This window comes from Mizuhopecten yessoensis, unplaced genomic scaffold, assembly GCF_002113885.1.
Source record: "Mizuhopecten yessoensis strain PY_sf001 unplaced genomic scaffold, ASM211388v2 scaffold6135_1, whole genome shotgun sequence".
NCBI lineage: Eukaryota > Metazoa > Mollusca > Bivalvia > Pectinida > Pectinidae > Mizuhopecten > Mizuhopecten yessoensis.
The window spans coordinates 8,909-26,934 of record NW_018406397.1 but is presented as its reverse complement, the minus strand read 5'-3'; the positions used below and the strand labels follow the sequence as shown (position 1 = coordinate 26,934).

The 18,026-nt window shown below is 33.3% G+C and overlaps 1 long non-coding RNA gene across 1 annotated transcript; it reads left to right on the top strand.

Annotated features, from left to right (window-relative positions):
- Window positions 1-8,622: 8,622 nt before the first annotated feature.
- Window positions 8,623-16,618, top strand: LOC110451627. The gene is made up of 3 exons (XR_002463097.1): window positions 8,623-8,707; window positions 14,541-14,908; window positions 16,058-16,618. It is a non-coding gene; the product is annotated as an uncharacterized LOC110451627 (long non-coding RNA).
- The last annotated feature ends 1,408 nt before the right edge of the window (window positions 16,619-18,026 follow it).

Here is an 18,026-nt window from a genome sequence, read left to right as displayed (position 1 = left end):
TTATACGATAAAATATTTTTTTTATAAGATAAATCATTATTTTATAAGCTATCTAATATATAAACGTTATGGAATACCCGATAAAAAAAAAAAAAAACAACGGTATTAGGCAAACAAATTTTATAAAAGATATTTAAGATATCTTATAACAGATAGAAGATATATCTTAAAATGTTCTTTATAAAATATCTTTTATATAATATAGGATATATTGTATATTTTAAAAGATGCATATGTTTTATGAGATATATATTGATAAAATTGCGTTATTATACAAGATTAAAAAATATAAGAAATATCTTACATAATATATTAGATTTCCCGTATAGAAAATTATTTAAAATATTTGTTAAAGATCGAGGTTTTCGTGATACTGACCATTGGATAAGTATTGTATAACAATTGCTCCCTACGGGATTAAATCGCTGTCAATCAGTAATGAACGGTTAGTTAGGTAACCGTTCATTAATATGTCTACCCATATATTCATACGGTTAAATAATTTATACTAATCGTCTCAGCCTGAAATCTAACGGTATTGCGCTGCTCCATATTTTCGGACGAAGTGTTCATTATTTCAATGTCAGAACAAATTCTATATAAAATATCTAATAAATACCAATATAGAACATATCTTATAAAGACTGTTAAACAAGATATCTTACATATATTTGTAGGTCACCTGAGCTTTAGCTCAAGTGACCTATTGCTATCCGTCTTCGTCCGTCGTCGTGCGTCGTGCGTCGTGCGTCGTCCGTTAACATTTTACATTTTCAACTTAAGCTGAAATACTGACAAAGGGATTTCATTGATACTTCATGGGAAGGTTACTGACATCTCCCTGATCAAGTGTTGTTATTTTTCGGGTTGATCAGAAATCCAATATGGCCGCCACGGCCGCCATTTTGAAAAACTAATTCAAACTTAAAGTCAAGTTCTACTGGGCCGATTGAACTGAAACTTTGTAGGAATTATCGACTCATTGTCCTGACAAAATGTTGTTATTTTGAGGTCGATCAGAAATATAATTTGGCTGCCACGGCCGCTATTTTGAAAATAACTATTTCAAACTTAAAAACAAGTTCGAATAGGCTGATTTTACTGAAACTCGGTCTAGGAATGATCAGCTCATGGTCCTGACAAACATTTCAACAACAAAATAAATACTGTAGGACTCAGGTGACCGTTAAGGCCCATGGGCCTCTTGTTATAAGATAATTTTTATGATATATAATATGAAAGGTATGTTAAAGAAAGAGAGAGAGAGAGAGAGAGAGAGAGAGAGAGAGAGAGAGAGAGAGAGAGAGAGAGAGTATTACTTATTCATTGCCTTTTATTTACAAATTATGGTAGATTTTGAAATTTGGTCATTAAAATGGAACAATCCAGCACAGTCAGCGCAGTGATATCCAACTATTCAACAGTTTGTGGCTTTCTCCTTTTCATTCCATCCTTTCTCGAAAATTCGCACTGGCTGTAACTGAATGGCCCATCACATGCCTATATTACATACATTCAAGCACACGCACACTTCTTGCATTCACGCTCTCGTGCACTTAAAAGAAAGTTAAACATTACAGAGGATTACTAAAATAATAAGGAACACACAAGTGCACGTTATGCCATGTAATACGAACACAAGCTAAGAAATGAATATGAAAGATAATGAGGACTGTTGGAGAGGAGACAGAAGAACGTGACCATATTAAAACCTGCGAGTACTCTAAGATTTCTAAACATTTGAAATTTTTGATCAGTATATATACTGCATATAAAAAAGAAATGATTAGCATTCTCATTAGGATATCCGCATGCACATATAGGAGAGTTGATTATGTTAACATTAAAGAGATCATCATTTAAAGGGCTGCATTTAGGACGGAGTAAAATATTTAACTTACGGTCACCGGCTAAATAAAAAACAGGCACTTTAAATGTTTCATTTTGTTTTTTGAGGCAGTTTGTGAAGCTCTTAAAAGAATGTGCAGTTTTTATATTAGTGTCAAGCGCATTCCATAATCTTAAAGTAGAAGATATGAACGAGTTAAGAGAAGATTGTAATCGGAAATTAGGAATGGAATAGTTCTCAGAGTTTCTCAAATTATAAGGAGTTAAAGTAGCTACTAGTGGCGGGAGAAGGTCAGTTAGGTAACAGGGAGTCATGTTCTGAATTTTGTAGAAAAGTTGAAGTTTGCGGCGGGTGCGGCGTTGAGACAAGACTTCCCAACCAGTTTCGAAGTAAAGAGACGCTCTACTAGCAAAAGATGGCAGGCCGGTGACAATACGCGCCGCTTCTAACTGGAGTTTTTCAAGTTTATTTGCATCGGCAGTTGTACAACCGTCACAAACTTCGCAATTTTCTGCCCAGTTATGATTTTTTCAAGATCTCGGTTAGTAGTAGTTTCAGGTTCAATTGCGGAAGGAGAAGAGACGGATAGGGAAGTATCATCAGCAAAAAGACGGGAAGGGCTGACAAGGTTATCAGTTATATCGTTGATATACAAGAGAAAAAGACAGAGCCCTGGGGTACACCAGCATTAGTTGTTTTAGTATGAGAAGTAGCATTGTGGATAAAGACTTGTTGATGGCGATTCTGTACATAATCGGATAGATTTCCATTAATTCCATAGTTTTTTAATTTGTGTACAAGACCTGCATGCCAAACCCGATCAAAAGCTTTGGAAATGTCGCAAAAAACAAGACAGGTATGATGACGGTTTTCTAGATTTATGCATACATTATGATAAATTTCAATTAGTTGATATACTGTTGAGTGACATGGCTGAAATCCAGATTGGTATTTATATCACAATGAATTTTCTAATAAATAATTATGCAGAAATTTTGTGATAACTTTTTCAAAAAATTTCCCTACAGTGCTTAATAAAGCTATTGGTCTATAATTACTGGGGCATTGTTTATCACCTTTCTTAAAAATGGACATGACTAATAATAAATGTAGACGTCATCACATTTACATATCATATAACTAAATGTAACCGGGATAATATTTGCAATGTATATGTTATTTTAATATTATATATGCATAGCGCTGTGAGTCCTAGTATTCGTACGTACTGTATTGTAAATGTGCTGTGTATGTCCGTGTACCTGTACTGTCCGTGTCACGTGATGAATGTTACCTGTGGTATGCATGTACCTGGTAGGTGTAAGGTAAGAGTGTGTATGCAAGTGCCTCGTTTTGGTTTTATATGGTCAGTGTCTTTGTGTCAGTTTGGCGGGTAAGTCATTCATATCATACATTTGACAGCTGACATGTTCAGTGGACAGAGCTAGAAAAGTAGTTCGGGGAATCGAAATAATTGGTACGTACCTAATGTATTTTAATAATTTAACTATAGGCATTATTATTCTTACTGTAATATCTATATATGTAAGTTAGAATAACATCGATTTGGATAAATTATCTCTTTTCCTGAATTGCCATTTTGTGAATATCCGTCATCGATCATTTTGATGAGTACATTATTTGAAGTTAATTTTAATATCTTAAGTATATAAATATTTCATTGTATTTCAGTTGTTACCAAGCTAGTCTACAGTATGTCGTATTGACGAATCTTACCGATATTTCATCTTCAGACCCTTGACCCATTGTTGGGGTAGGTACATAGATAACGTACTTCGTGTACAATTCTGTATTGGACACGTATATATGATTTATTAAGTTTTGAATAAATGTAATGTATTTTGGTATCTGTATAATGAAATGTATATTTCATTATAAAGTAAATGTTAACTCATGTTTCAAACTTTCGAGTAATTTAGATAAATGTAAAGCATATCTTTTAACTAGAATTTAATTAGTTTGTATTGTTTCCCTGTAGGGTCTTGAATGTCTTAAATATGCTTAAATGAAATGAAATAAATGTTCATGAAGAACGAAACCGTCTTTGTTACATAAATAAATTTATAAAACAATACATATTGAACAACATTTTGTTGATTGAAACATGGTTTAGCAATTGAAGTTGCCTAGATACAACAATATTCCGAGATCTTGAAAAAGTAATCCATGTGTAACATTAAGACAAAATTAAAGAAGAATTACTATATTCTTATATGTAACGTATAAGGGAATTACAGAAATTAATAAGAGAAGTTATAAATACACGGGTATTTCGGCTCATTCTTTAACATTTCATTCAGCAAATCAATTGAGAGTTAGTCTTAAAACGATCATATCATGTCAATTGATACAATCGACTAATTAAATATATAATGTGTATCCTATGCTGTAACTTTTTATCGTGTTTTATTAAAAGAATATATAACGAAGTATAATGCCAAACACGTCTTAAAGATAGCATATGTTATACAAATTTCATATATATAGGACAGAGCGACGTAGTTCGCCTGAGAATAATGCACTTATAGTCCTGATATAGCCAAACAGCACCTTTGGACACGTAAAACTTTCACTGAGTGTAGGCGATATGAAAGATGTTTCAATAAATATGCATAGCAAATAAATATTTTTTTAATGTTCTCAAAATATGAAAATTAAGATAAAGACATAAAACCATGTGTTACAATTTATCATTTTACCATTTCTGTGAAGGAATTTTGTTTATTTATTCATAGTTTGTTTGTATCACCAAAATAAGGACTATGCAGTCATATTAGAAATTATCTAGTAGGAATGAAAAACTGAGCTACTAATACGTAATTCAATACGGCATATGCAAAATTGCCCGAAGACGACTAACATGATAAGATGCATTTACTCTTTGTGGTAGATTATTCCAAAAAAATGACAATTCTATATCAAGCGATGGAAACACATTTATTATAGTCTATGGCTTAAGAACTCCACAAACCAGCACTGTCTGTCTGTCTTTTGATGAATATTACATTTCACTAATCGTGTATTCGTATCAAAGATTATGTACTTGAGTAAGTTTTAATTGTGCAAGGTGTTTAAATTGGCATTATTGCATTATTCTTAAATAAATTCTGAAAATTGATTTGTGTCATTGTTACGAGAAACGAAAATAGGCAAATTTTGCAATTAATAGCAGATTTATGTATTCTTCTGTATTTTCTATTGTTTTTATAATAAATACAGTACAAACGCCATCGTCTGATTAAAAACAACTTCTGTGTTTCACTAACATCTTTCCATTGCAACGCATTGAAAAGGCAAATATTTGTGTGAGACTATAACAACATTTGCTATAGTGACGTCATCTATCTCTATTGTGACGTCATCAATTCCATTATTGTCAAGGCTTAATTTGCTGTTCAAAGAACTGCTCGAAATAACTAAATCAAACGTAACTACTCTATCGAATGTCAATATTTTAGCAAATATTGTTATGATACTAAAACACACATTTCTATTGCTGACAAACTTACATAAAGCCATGCCGGATTTTACTAAGTTTGTCACCAATAGCGAAAATGTGTGTTATAGGACCATAAATGTAAAATGTATACTTTGGCTGGATCGCCGTGGCGGCTGATTATGAGTTCTGGCTTTTTTATTCGGTTATTCGCAGATATTTAATTCGATACAACATTAAACTAATGTCCTTCGGTATATTCATTTATTTATACTTACATCTTTTTAATGACCTAAGCTGTTAGTAGGACGTTTAACATAATAAAAACAAAACAAAACCAATCTCAAGAGAGCTGAATAGAAACGTTTTCTCTCCTTAGTCCATACCGGCATTTAAAAGTTGAGGAACTGTTGAAGGGTTGACATTTTCTTTAAATGATCCTTTCGCGTTTAAATTTTAATTCTGCATTTCATTTGATTGACAGACAAAATAAATTAAATGAATGATAGTCGATAGATTTAAGTACAATGCGTCTTTATAGTTTGCGATATGTTTTGTTTTGTATTTTGACGATTAATTATGTTCTTTACTAATATTTATTCCAATTATGGTTGTCCTCATAAAACATCACCATAAACGTCGTGTGCAACCAATAATTTAAATGTGTTCAGTTCAGTTCAGTTCTTTATTACCTTGAACCTTACGGCTCAACAGTTCAAAATAAACATATATACAAGGATAAACAATACAATCACTCACACCCATATACACCCCCACAAATACACCCACACCCACAAATACACACTCACATACCCATTGGTATATATAGTGTAGAGAGACATTCCTCTTTATATAGGTACATAGTCTTTTCTTTTCTTATTACTCAGTTTAATATATTTGGCTAAATTTGTTAACTGTTTTTTGTTCCCAGTTTCCATAAGTTGGATAAATGTATACATGCTAGGTCTTTCATAGTAATATTTCTTAATAAAACGCTTTCTTAAATCTAAATAACATTCACATTTTAATATAAAATGAAATTCATCTTCGATATCCCCACTGTTGCAGTATGCACATGTTATTTCAATCCTATCTACATTGTTATACCTACCAATTTCAATATTTAATTTGTGAGATGATAGTCTAATTTTTGTAATTTCTTTCAGATTTGTATTTCCTATGGGTTTTGTTAAATATGGTTGTAAACAGAAATTTTCGCCAATAAACTTGTACATGGACACTTAGAAGATGAATCTATTTTTTCTTTACATTCTTGCGTAAATATATCACACATTCTGCTTTTAATAATATTCATAATATAATCGGATGTATAGGTATCTCCATATTGCCATATGTACCCTACTCCCATTCTAAATAGTTCGTTTCTTACTCCATTCATCCATTCACTACCATTTTCTAACATTTCTTGATAACATGCATGTAAAACACAATTGTCAGTTTGTTTTAATTTTAACCAGTATTTAAAAATTCTAAATTTCCTAATAATTTCCAAAGGCAATCTTCCTAATTCTTGGTAAACCATAAAATTTGCAGTAGATTTCTTAACCCCTAATAATCTTTTACAATAACTTAAATGTATTTTCTCTATATCTGGTGCTTTATGAAAGCCCCAAACTTCCGCTCCATAATTAAAAATACTACAGACATATGTATCGAAAACATGAAGCTGAGTTTCAACGTTAAAATATTTTTTCTTAGACACGTTTGATACTGAAAACAATGCTTTTCTTCCTTGTTCAGCGATTTTTTGTTGAGTTTTTTTGAATTTACCATTAAAATTCATTAATATACCCAGGTAATTAAATTCATCTACAATATCTAAAACACCTCCATCAAAGTACCACTTATCTTTATCTCTTAATTTACCTCCGTTACGGAAAACCATCACCTTGGTTTTAGAAGTATTAACCGTAAGATTCCATTTATTTGTATAAAGTAATAAAGTATCTAACATTTTCTGCAATCCCTCAGAGGTTTCGGCCAATAACACCATATCGTCTGCATACATCATTAAAAATATATTAATAGTTTGTAGCTCTATAGAAGGACACCCTTCTGTTAAAAAATTCATTTCGCAATCATTGACATACAAAGAGAACAATAGAGGAGACATAATTTCCCCTTGAAATAATCCATTTTTACATTGAAAAAAATCTGACATGTTTTTGTTATACTTTACACAACATTTTACATCTCTGTACAAAGAACGTATAATATTCAACATCTTTCCTTCTATACCTTCTTTGATAAGTTTGTACCACAGATTCTGTCTATTAACGAAGTCAAAAGCTTTTTTGTAATCAATAAAACAGCAATACAGTCTATTTCTATTTTTCAGGGTTTTACTTATTAATGTGTGTAATACAAATATAGCGTCAATAGTTGATAAATTCTTCTTAAAACCAAACTGAGCATCACTTAATTTACAATAGTCACTATCGAAATTAGCAAGACGCTCATTAAGAATTGATGTAAAAAAAATCCCTAAACAACTTACTAAAGTAATTCCTCTGTAATTATTGGTATCGTTCTTGTCTCCTTTCTTAAAAATAGGAATTATATTACCTACCGACCATGATGTAGGATAAAAACCAGATTTAAAAACATTGTTAAACAGTACCACAAGACATGGCATACGTACCTCTTTACCCTTGATAAAATACTCATTAATCAGAAGATCTGGACCATACCCCTTCGAGTTACTCAATTTATTGATAGCTTTAAACACTTCACTATCAGATATCTGATCATCTAATTCTTGAAACATAGTATTTGGTACATTAACATCATAATTATTTAAAAACTCATTAACCATTTCATTCTCAACAGGTTCCGTTGAAGACAATTCGCTAAAATACTTAAAAAAATCTTGTTCACTAAGATTCCCCTTATCGTTATTTTTTCTTTTCTTGAATCTACTATAGAAAGCCTTAGGGTTACTTTTTCGCAAGTAATCCATCATATTACCTTGTTGATCTATATATTCACGCTTTAATCTAGTTTCCAGTTTTTTATAGTTACGCTTTTTAGATATAATAATGTTCTTATTTTCCTCTGACTCAAGTGAATTAGAATTAAATAATGCGTTTTTGTATTCAATATATCTGTTTTTACAAACTTCGTTAAACCATGGTTTATCCTCCACTCGAACTTTTTTAACCTTCCTAGAGGTGCATTTAGTAAAATTTAAAGGCATTAACAATTCATTTAACAATTCACTCTCACATACACATATACCGACAAACGAAAAGGGAATTTCCCCACTTGTGCTCTTTGGTGAATCACGTGACCGCGGTTGTCGGATAAACGGCTGCGGCATCTTAATCACAGTTAGCTTGTGTTGTTGAAGACATCATTATACAGTTGCATAGTTGCTGCTGGTAAGTGATTTTTTTAGCTGCTTTGACATTTCTCAGTTGTCTGCTTTAATAGAGAAACCTCCGAGTGTTAATTTAACTCGGGTCCTCTCTAACGTGATTTGGACACATGCCATCCAAAACACAAGTAATATGTATATGTCAGTGTTTGTTTTATAGATATAAGCAAAGCGTACACATAATATCTATAAGTATATAATCGGATATTTATGTTAGAACGTGAGTTAATAACTAATATCAATATCAATCATTTTCACAAAATGGGACGACCAAAATAATTCATTTGTATGATGGCATAGCAAACGATGTTAACACGACAACGTGTTGTGCGTACGCGTGTCCATGTCAATGTAATGTACCTGTAAAATTAGCTGTATTTTACAATGATAATGCGGTCAGCATTACAATGACAGTAAACATTGTGGATAACCAGTTATTTATTACACGAATACTGAATATCTACTCTCTTTCTCTCATTGAAACCAACTTCTTCGAATCCACACACACAAACACAAAGAGCACAGTAACTCGCGTGTCATACATTCTCGATACACCAGGAGCTACGCTTACTTTCGCTCTCTACGCAAGCGAAAAAGGAGCGTAACCCCTGGGGTATCGAGGATGATGTCAATACACCCAAAATATTAACTGGGTGTATTGACAGACGAAGCTAGTACCTGTGCACACAGTCTAAATGTGGAGTTATTTTCTCGTGTTTAATGTCTATCGTGATTTTATTCGGTGACATCCCTGTCTGTTTATCTGTGTGACATGCCTGTCTGTTTATCTGTGTGACATGCCTGTCTGTTTGCCTGTGTGACATGCCTGTCTGTTTATCTGTGTGACATGCCTGTCTGTTTATCTGTGTGACATGCCTGTCTGTTTATCTGTGTGACATGCCCTCTAAGTGCTATTTTAATTCTTTTTTGCTTTCCACTGATATACTGTTATGATGACAATAACCCAACAATTGATGTGATAATACTTGAAAATGGTAATCTATAGTTTCTGCCGTAACTATACTTACTCACGCAAATAACTTATATACTGCATTCGGCAGTAATACACTTAATCTCGTTCCCTAGTCATTGACCTAGGTGCATTTACTTTTTCAATTTCATTTCGTTTCTTGTATTATTTTCTCAAACGATATTTTTATTTATCTGAAGTGATTTTGTACAAATGGTGTTGATTTTCCTGTTCATCAGAAGTACAGCATGGTCACCAGAGCAATTATCGTTAAATGAGTCCTGAAAAATCACATCAATGTCTGTTTGCGGACAAGATAACTTGAGACTGAAAAGTCGTTTTGAAATTGATTTTTTTCGGTAGTAAAATGGAGAAGAAGAGGTGGATACAATTTGGGATCATTACAATGAGCGGTTGAATTTGAATCAATTTAATTGTAATTTTGTCTCTCTGTTAAACTGTGTACAGAATTAGCTGTTGGAGGCTCCACAATTCACACAACACTGACTTGTTATCAGGCTGACTTGTGTGGCCCCTCACAGCAAACTCTGACATTGATATCTAATCCATATGCATATAATCACTTGGGTCGCAGAGCACAACCTTTCGAGCGAGGACTTACGCTAACCTTGCGTTGTACAATCCCATCTTTACGGTCACAATCAACGTAGTGGGCAAGAAAAGTTCTATCAATTAACATTTAGAAGAGATCAGATATTCGGTGAGTTATTTGATCAGCTGAATATCAAGAAAACTTTCTGCATAAAAATATCTATGAGTCAATAATCGTTGTGTTAAATGCACACGTTCAGGAATGACGATGTTTATAACTTGTCAGCTTATTGAACTTAACAAGTCGGTTACTCTGTTTACATTGTTACAATCACAATTGTTCATTCCATACTTATGCTCAAATGTTTCTTCATCATCAAAGATATCGCTATTCAATGGGAAGAGGACCTCCATACAGCGAATCACAGGGACGCTAAAAATAGATAGGGGAATCACCTACCGGTATAACGTCCGCGTAAACAAATAATACAAACACAATTGTGTACAAACTATACTTATGCTAACTTACATTTGCATGGCATTGTCACTATATAGTTTATTTGAAAGCTGTGTTATTGATGGGACTTTAATTACCATGCAGTACGAGACAATTATTAGCGTATTAATACAACACTGACCGGAACTACAATATCCAATGTAAAAAAACATAGCTGCAGATGAAATATCGCTGGGTATTGTGAGACTTGACAATGTAATTGTAAATGTGTAAGAAATTAATCAAAAAAAATCTTTTATTACAACAATTTAACAATTTATCAGAAAAACAGTATCGTCTGTTACACTGTGCTGATCTAACCATGACAGAATCAAACGATGTTCACACATTTTGCTTGGATTTGGCCAACTTTTTCCGATAATGATTTTTACTTGCAAAGCTGTGTCATTCAAATAGATCAAAAATATCATGCAAAAACAGTTCAATGCTTAAATATTCGTATCGTACTGGAAAAAAAGTGTCAACATTTTGTTATAAAACGCACTATTTCAAATGTACAGATTGTTGTGATAGAGCTCAGTATTCACGTATTCTCATTTTAACTCTAAGAGTGAATATTTATATAATACTAAAACATACACTCAATCTTTAGAAATAAATAATAAATAATAAATACACACAGTTTTTGTTTCTGAGAGTTCTCCTCTACCTTCCTACTTCTAACGTTATTAAAAGAAACATCAATATTTTATTTTGAGCTGATGTACAATGCAGTTTACAATTTAATTACGATTTAATAAAAGAAAGTGCATACATACAACATAAAAAAATCATTAAACAAATATCAAGTAACCTAACGCACTAGTTTGAAAACGTATTAAGATGTAAAACATGATTAATTAAATAATGGTTAGAAAACTTTGTCCTTTGAATTATCGAAAATTATTACCAAAACAAGTCATGAGATAATAAGTAATAGCTCATCTCATCCAAATCCGTTAAGTTATGTATAAAGGAACCATAGATTATTTGTTCATTATTACAATAACACGGATGTGTAATGATCTCAGAAATAATTAATGAATCGGCCACGTTACTTGAACAACATAAAAAGTATCTTTTAGATTAAATATGAAAGCTCTTAAATTCAAAAATCGATAAAATTCAAATTACTTTGCAATTTTTCTAATTTTTTTTTCTTTACTCAGTTGAATATACCAATTAAGAACAGAACAATAACCCAAAAAGGCAGGTTGCAAAACTTGAAATATTAATCTTGATGTAGCCACAATAGTTACTGGAGAAGGTACACTAACTACCATAGACAATTTAAACACTTAATTCGGTAATTATATGCCGAGTAAATTACATAAACTGTTCGTTTCTCAAACATTTAAAAATTATAATTACCACCTCGTAGCACAGTCGTTGACCAGGAAAAAGAGGTGACATAAATATCACAAATAAGCCCAACATGAAAACGAACCGGTCTAGGAAATAAACCTTAGTTTCTTTACAATGACATACACCCTTAAAAACCCCGAAATGAAAATAAGCCTCTTAGAATTGTTGTTATGTTAAACACTGAAAAATCGATTTACTTATAAAGGATCTTGTCTTATCATAATTTACCTATTAAAAACTATTAATTGAGTTTTTGACCAAAATATAATTTAATGTGAATGACAAATTTGAACAAGTTACATCAACCAGAAAAAGCTGAAAGTTGGGTAAAAAGCTATCCACATGTATGCTATTTCTAAGGTTTTAAGAGTATTGCAACACTAGTTCCAATTGCAAGAAACGCAAATATTCATTTTAATGTATTTTAGCATACAGCTAGAAATGAATAGATTAAGTTCAGATAAATATAAAAAAGATTATTCATTTATAAAAAAAGAGAGCGATTTTAGGACTGAATGTGATAACCTTTAACGGATAAAGAAAACAGAAGTTTGTTGCTAATTATTTTGGGAAATTTGCGGTCTTCGAAACAATGCCCAACTATGTTTTTTACATTATTGATAATAAGCAACAGAATACATTTCGAAACAATTGAACTGAAATATAAATAAAATGAATTTGTAAATGTGTGCGTGTGGTGTTTTGTTTTTGCAATTACTATTTAGCAAAATAACAAAATAATAACTTTATAATGTAATATTTTTTTCTGTAATAACTACCTTATTACGACATTTGGCTTCATTTTCTTTAATAAATACAAAATGTTGAATAAAGTGTTTCTTTGTAAGCTGGCATATGATTCACATATAGGCGGAGTTACACGTTTCTGTGATTCGTTTGTTGTAGGCATAATAGTAATCAGAGGAGTGCGCGCGCATTGTAACCTTATACATGAAAGGTCACAAAATCCTCCACTATAAAGCGTTCGACACAAATCAGTTCCATATAATCAATAAGTAACAACACATAGGAGAAGAAATTGGACAATTGGTGAGTTATCTTATAATGTGTATATCATAAAGAATAATAAGCTATGAAATACTTTATTTCATGTACATTATGATTAAAGCATGCCAACCCCAGAGTTTAACAGTTTTTCTCATTACTCTCTAATACTCACTGTTTCGTAGAAAATATGCAACGAACATATCAACCTCTGCAATGTAGGCCCCTGTATAAAATAATGACATCGAAGGAAACAGTGAAGTGCTTTGTTGATTCGTTCAATGTGTTTATATCCTGATGAAGTTGTGATACATTGAATACTTAAGTTCTGAGATTAAAGCCTGATAATGTGACGGAAGTAGATGTCACTTTACTCAGCATGATCAGTGGAGCACAATCAAAATTCAAGAGTTACTAAGCTCCTCCCGCCTCTGTAAACGCCACGCCTCTTGAAACCTGTACTTGCAACGTATTATTTGATTAAGTCCTTTTCATCGTGTTACAATGACTACAACTATATATTTATATGTTTTCATTTCAGAACTTGAAGCACAAATAACTGGATTGTTTTTATCGATTCATTATATATAGAACTATTTTTTGCAAAATTATTTGCGAGTCAACAGTCGCGTATGTGTGTATATCAGCTGTGATATTAGTTTTCCACTTGGTTTAATGTTTACAAATCTTAAGTAATAACAGTAGGTAGGTTCAATTATATAACGAGATCTTCGACGTTGACAAATAAGGTAATATGGTGTTGTAGTTTTAGATCTCTTCGCAATTTCAGCAGAAATGAAATTACTGATATACCCTGTGAATACAGATCGTTAACTCCTTTCTAGAGTATTTGACCTGAAAACAGAGAGGTCAAATGATAGTCGGTGAGCCATTTGCAAATGTAAACAAATTATGCGACAGCATGGATTCTACGGCTACCAAAATGTTTCTGTAACAGAAAAAACCAGGGTAGACGATTGTAAGTTCATAGTTTGATAGAAACAATTTATGTGGCAGATTTGAGGAGTTTGGCGTATTTGGTTTTTCGCGACGAATCAAAGCAATGGTTAACATAGTTCTTTCCAAGCAATCATTCGATTCAAAGCCTGTTCGCAAGGATGTTTTGAAGGTACGTGAGACAGCAGCAGTTAAATGATAATAATCTACATGCAGCTGAGTATTTGTGTGCATGTGTGTTTTATGTTTGTTTGGGTCTTTGTCGGTTTGTAGTTGGTTGATCAGGGGTGTGGTTATTTTTCAACAGGCAATTCGATTATGGTTATATTGAATGTCTATGGAACATTTTATTTTAAATTCGTTTTTTAAGCATTATGTTAGCTGTTATACCAGTATAGCAGTTTGAATTTTAAAATAAAACTGAGAGGAATGTTCTGGGTTGCATTGACAAACTATTATTCTTTCTCTGTACTTAAAATTTGGTCTTTTCAGTGTGACGATGAATCAACCCCTGGAACATGACCCTATTTTTGAGATACCTAATGACTGCCAACGAGAAGCAAGTTTCAGGGGTTGGTCTTACATGCATATTCCAATAGAACCGCTCGTGGGAGGAGGATTTACCTGTATAAATCCCAACACCTCAACAGTAGTATGCACTGCCTGTGGACTGCAGGCCGACGCTGCAAGACTGAACGGCACAAGTCCGTATGATTTCCATGTCCAACGATCTCCTGGGTGTTTGTTCTTCAACCCTTTTAGACACGAGTCGAACCGCAGACAGTCCTTCCTGTATTGGAGTGGATACAGTGGGGCCCTGGATATTGATGATCTCGTTGCTGCTGGATTTTATCTTACCGGTAAATATCTTATTGACGTATTATTTATATTGTCATCATAATGATCTTTCGATAAGTAAGCAGAAATTATTTAACACGATTACTAATAATAATAATAATAATTCGAGGTTCTTATATACCGTTTGTCCCAACCTAGTTCGTAGGTCGTCTCAAAACGGTTCACAAAATATTATCCGTGGTTATAGGGCCTTTGCAACCAGCCAATATATTTCTTAGTTTCCTCGGGAGCATACAGCCGGTGCTGCCATTTCGGCGTTCACAGCTAGCATTAAACATCGTTTGGTTTGGTTTGGTTTGGATTATTATCGTTTATCGTCCTATCAACAGCTATGGTCATTCAAGGACGGCCTCCCATGTGTGCAAGATGCATGCGTGTAGTGTATGTGTGTGTGTTTTGGGGACCTGCGCTATGTTCGTGTTTGTCTCCTTGTGATAGCACGGAACTGATGCCGATTTTATAGTGCTACCTCACTGAAACATACTGCCGAAGACAATCAGCAGAACACCCCAACCGGTCACGTTAAACTGACAACGGGCGAACCAGTCGTCCCACTCCTAAATTGCTGAGCGTTAAGCAGGAGTAGAAACTACAATTTTTACAGACTCTGGTATGTCTCGGCAAGGGTACAGAACCCAAAGCCTTCTTCACAGGGGCGAACGCTAAACTAAAGACCAAAAGTGAGGCATTGTCAAGGGAGACATTAGGAAGAAGAAAGTTGTTTAGAAAGAAGAGAAAAGATAAGATACCAAATTTAGTCGCCTCTTACGATCATGCAATGGGGCAGCAGGTATAATTCTTACGCCATACCTGCAGTGACAGTCTTCAACCATTCTAGCAATACCCAACCACATACTCATTTACAGCTGAGTAGAGTGAAACAAGCGGAGTAAAGTATCTTGTTCAAAGATACAACACAGTGTCGTGACGCGACTCGTACCCGCAACCGTTCGGTCACGAGCCCGGCGTCCTACCACTTGACTACCGTGCCTCCTTAAATATATAATATTTATATATCGTTGTTAAATAAAAACATTATAATGAAATGTTCTTTGAATATACATGAGTAAAATACGATAATATGTAAAGATAAAATGCCAAAACTGTGAACCGAACAATCGTAAAACATTCCAGTTGTTCTAATTTTTCAGAATTTGGACAAGGGAATATTCAATGTTTCTGCTGTGGTATCAGTTCATCATCTTTAAGTCAAATCGTTGACATCAAACAACAACACGCTCAACTTAGCCCGCATTGTGTCTTCATAAGGAACGTGTAGAGCCAGTAACTAAATAGAAGACTCCAATGAAATGAACTGAATAGAACTGTGCAATGTGGCTATTTTCTTGGACAATTATTCCGTTGTTTTATCTAATAAAACAAAGTCATTTAGTTAATGTTAACTATGACGCAGTAACCATTGGTAGGTAAATGACACTGTTGATGGAATTTATAATGACAAATGATCCTTAATTACTCCTACTCCAAAGGGCATCTCATCTAAAGAACGAACTAGGCAACGTTTTGTTAATGTCACTTGTTCAAACCCCCAAAATTAGACCATGGCATCATTAACAAATTCGAAGGTTGATTCAAATTCAATCTTGTTACTCTGTAAATCGTTTTCCTTACATTTATTCATGCTCCGTTTCTCTAGCTATGTTCCTTAATTAATTGACTGTATCAGTCCTCTAATTCAATAAAAAACAAAATCGGACCATGACGTTGTCACTAACGAGTGCTGTTTCTCTTTCACGTTTTCATTTTTGTTACTTGAGACTTGTTACTAAGGGAAATCGTTCTCCTTACCTTTAAACCTATATTTCCTATTTCCCTGTTCAATATATGTATCCGTTTCACATTGCTGTATGGTGGATGTTGCTTGTAAAGAAAATGACAGGGGTAAAATAGAATATGGAAATCACCTAATCAAGGCACGAACACCAATCCCGGAGTTATAATACACACCACATCCGCCGCCCAGGTAAACGAATATAAACACTGGTGTTACGATCAGATATAGGAGGTTTACCAGATTTCGTCCCGATGACCTATATATATGTAGATTTCTTTTAAATAAATGGCGAGTGTTTTGCCTAAAGGATTTAAACTACAAACTTACGAAATAAAAGGACACCGAACCATTTTTTTTTTTTATCGTGTTACTTTGGACGGATCGGAGGAATACAAATAAGTGTTGATGACTCTTACTGCTAAAGAATCTGCTACAGATAACCACAGGAACAGTTTGTTGCTTTCATATGGAAATTGTACTATTGCGTTATCATTAACTCATTCGCCCCTGAAGCTTCACAATGAACTATTTCAACCTTTCAATTGAAAGGGTTATAATGTGTTTTCAGGGGTGAATTTCTACAAATTTAATCAAATTTTGACATCGCCCCCTCAATAAGGTATATATGGCGCGTGCATATGGAAGAATCAAAAGTATAAATAGAATATGGAAACCACCTTATCCAGGTACGGACACCAACCACGGCGTAGTAATCCACGTTACGTCACCGCCAAGATAAACAAAGGTAAACTATGTTTCGATCAGGAAGACGTAAAGGAAGTTAATAGATTATAATGTACACTCTGGTGATCAATATGTAACTACAAAATACATCGCCTCTTTGGCTTTATAACGCTTTGATCGATAACAATTACATTGTTTTCTTAATTTTTTATCTATTTAGAAATGGTGCAAAATTAGAAAATAAAAGGAAGCTTATGTTTTCGTTTTTATCTAATTAACTGTGTATACATTTTAATTGATTTGGGTAATCAAATAGGAATCGTACTTTGGATCTTACAGCCTTATCAATCACTGGAAACAATTATTTTTGAGAATTGCAGACAAGAACATGAACTTTAATATTATGACACTTAGCACTATGCAATGTATACCACAGCAGTTTAAGGTAGAACGCAAAGATAAACCGTAGCGTCATCGCACACGGAGCTCATTATCACAACGAAACAAAGTATAGCAATATGACAAACTCTGAATTGTGTTTGAATGTGTTCGTATACTCTTTATCCTTTTGGATAAGGACTAGACTCGCCCCGTCTTAGAATATCATAAAAGATATTAAATTATTAAGAAAAAAAATAACT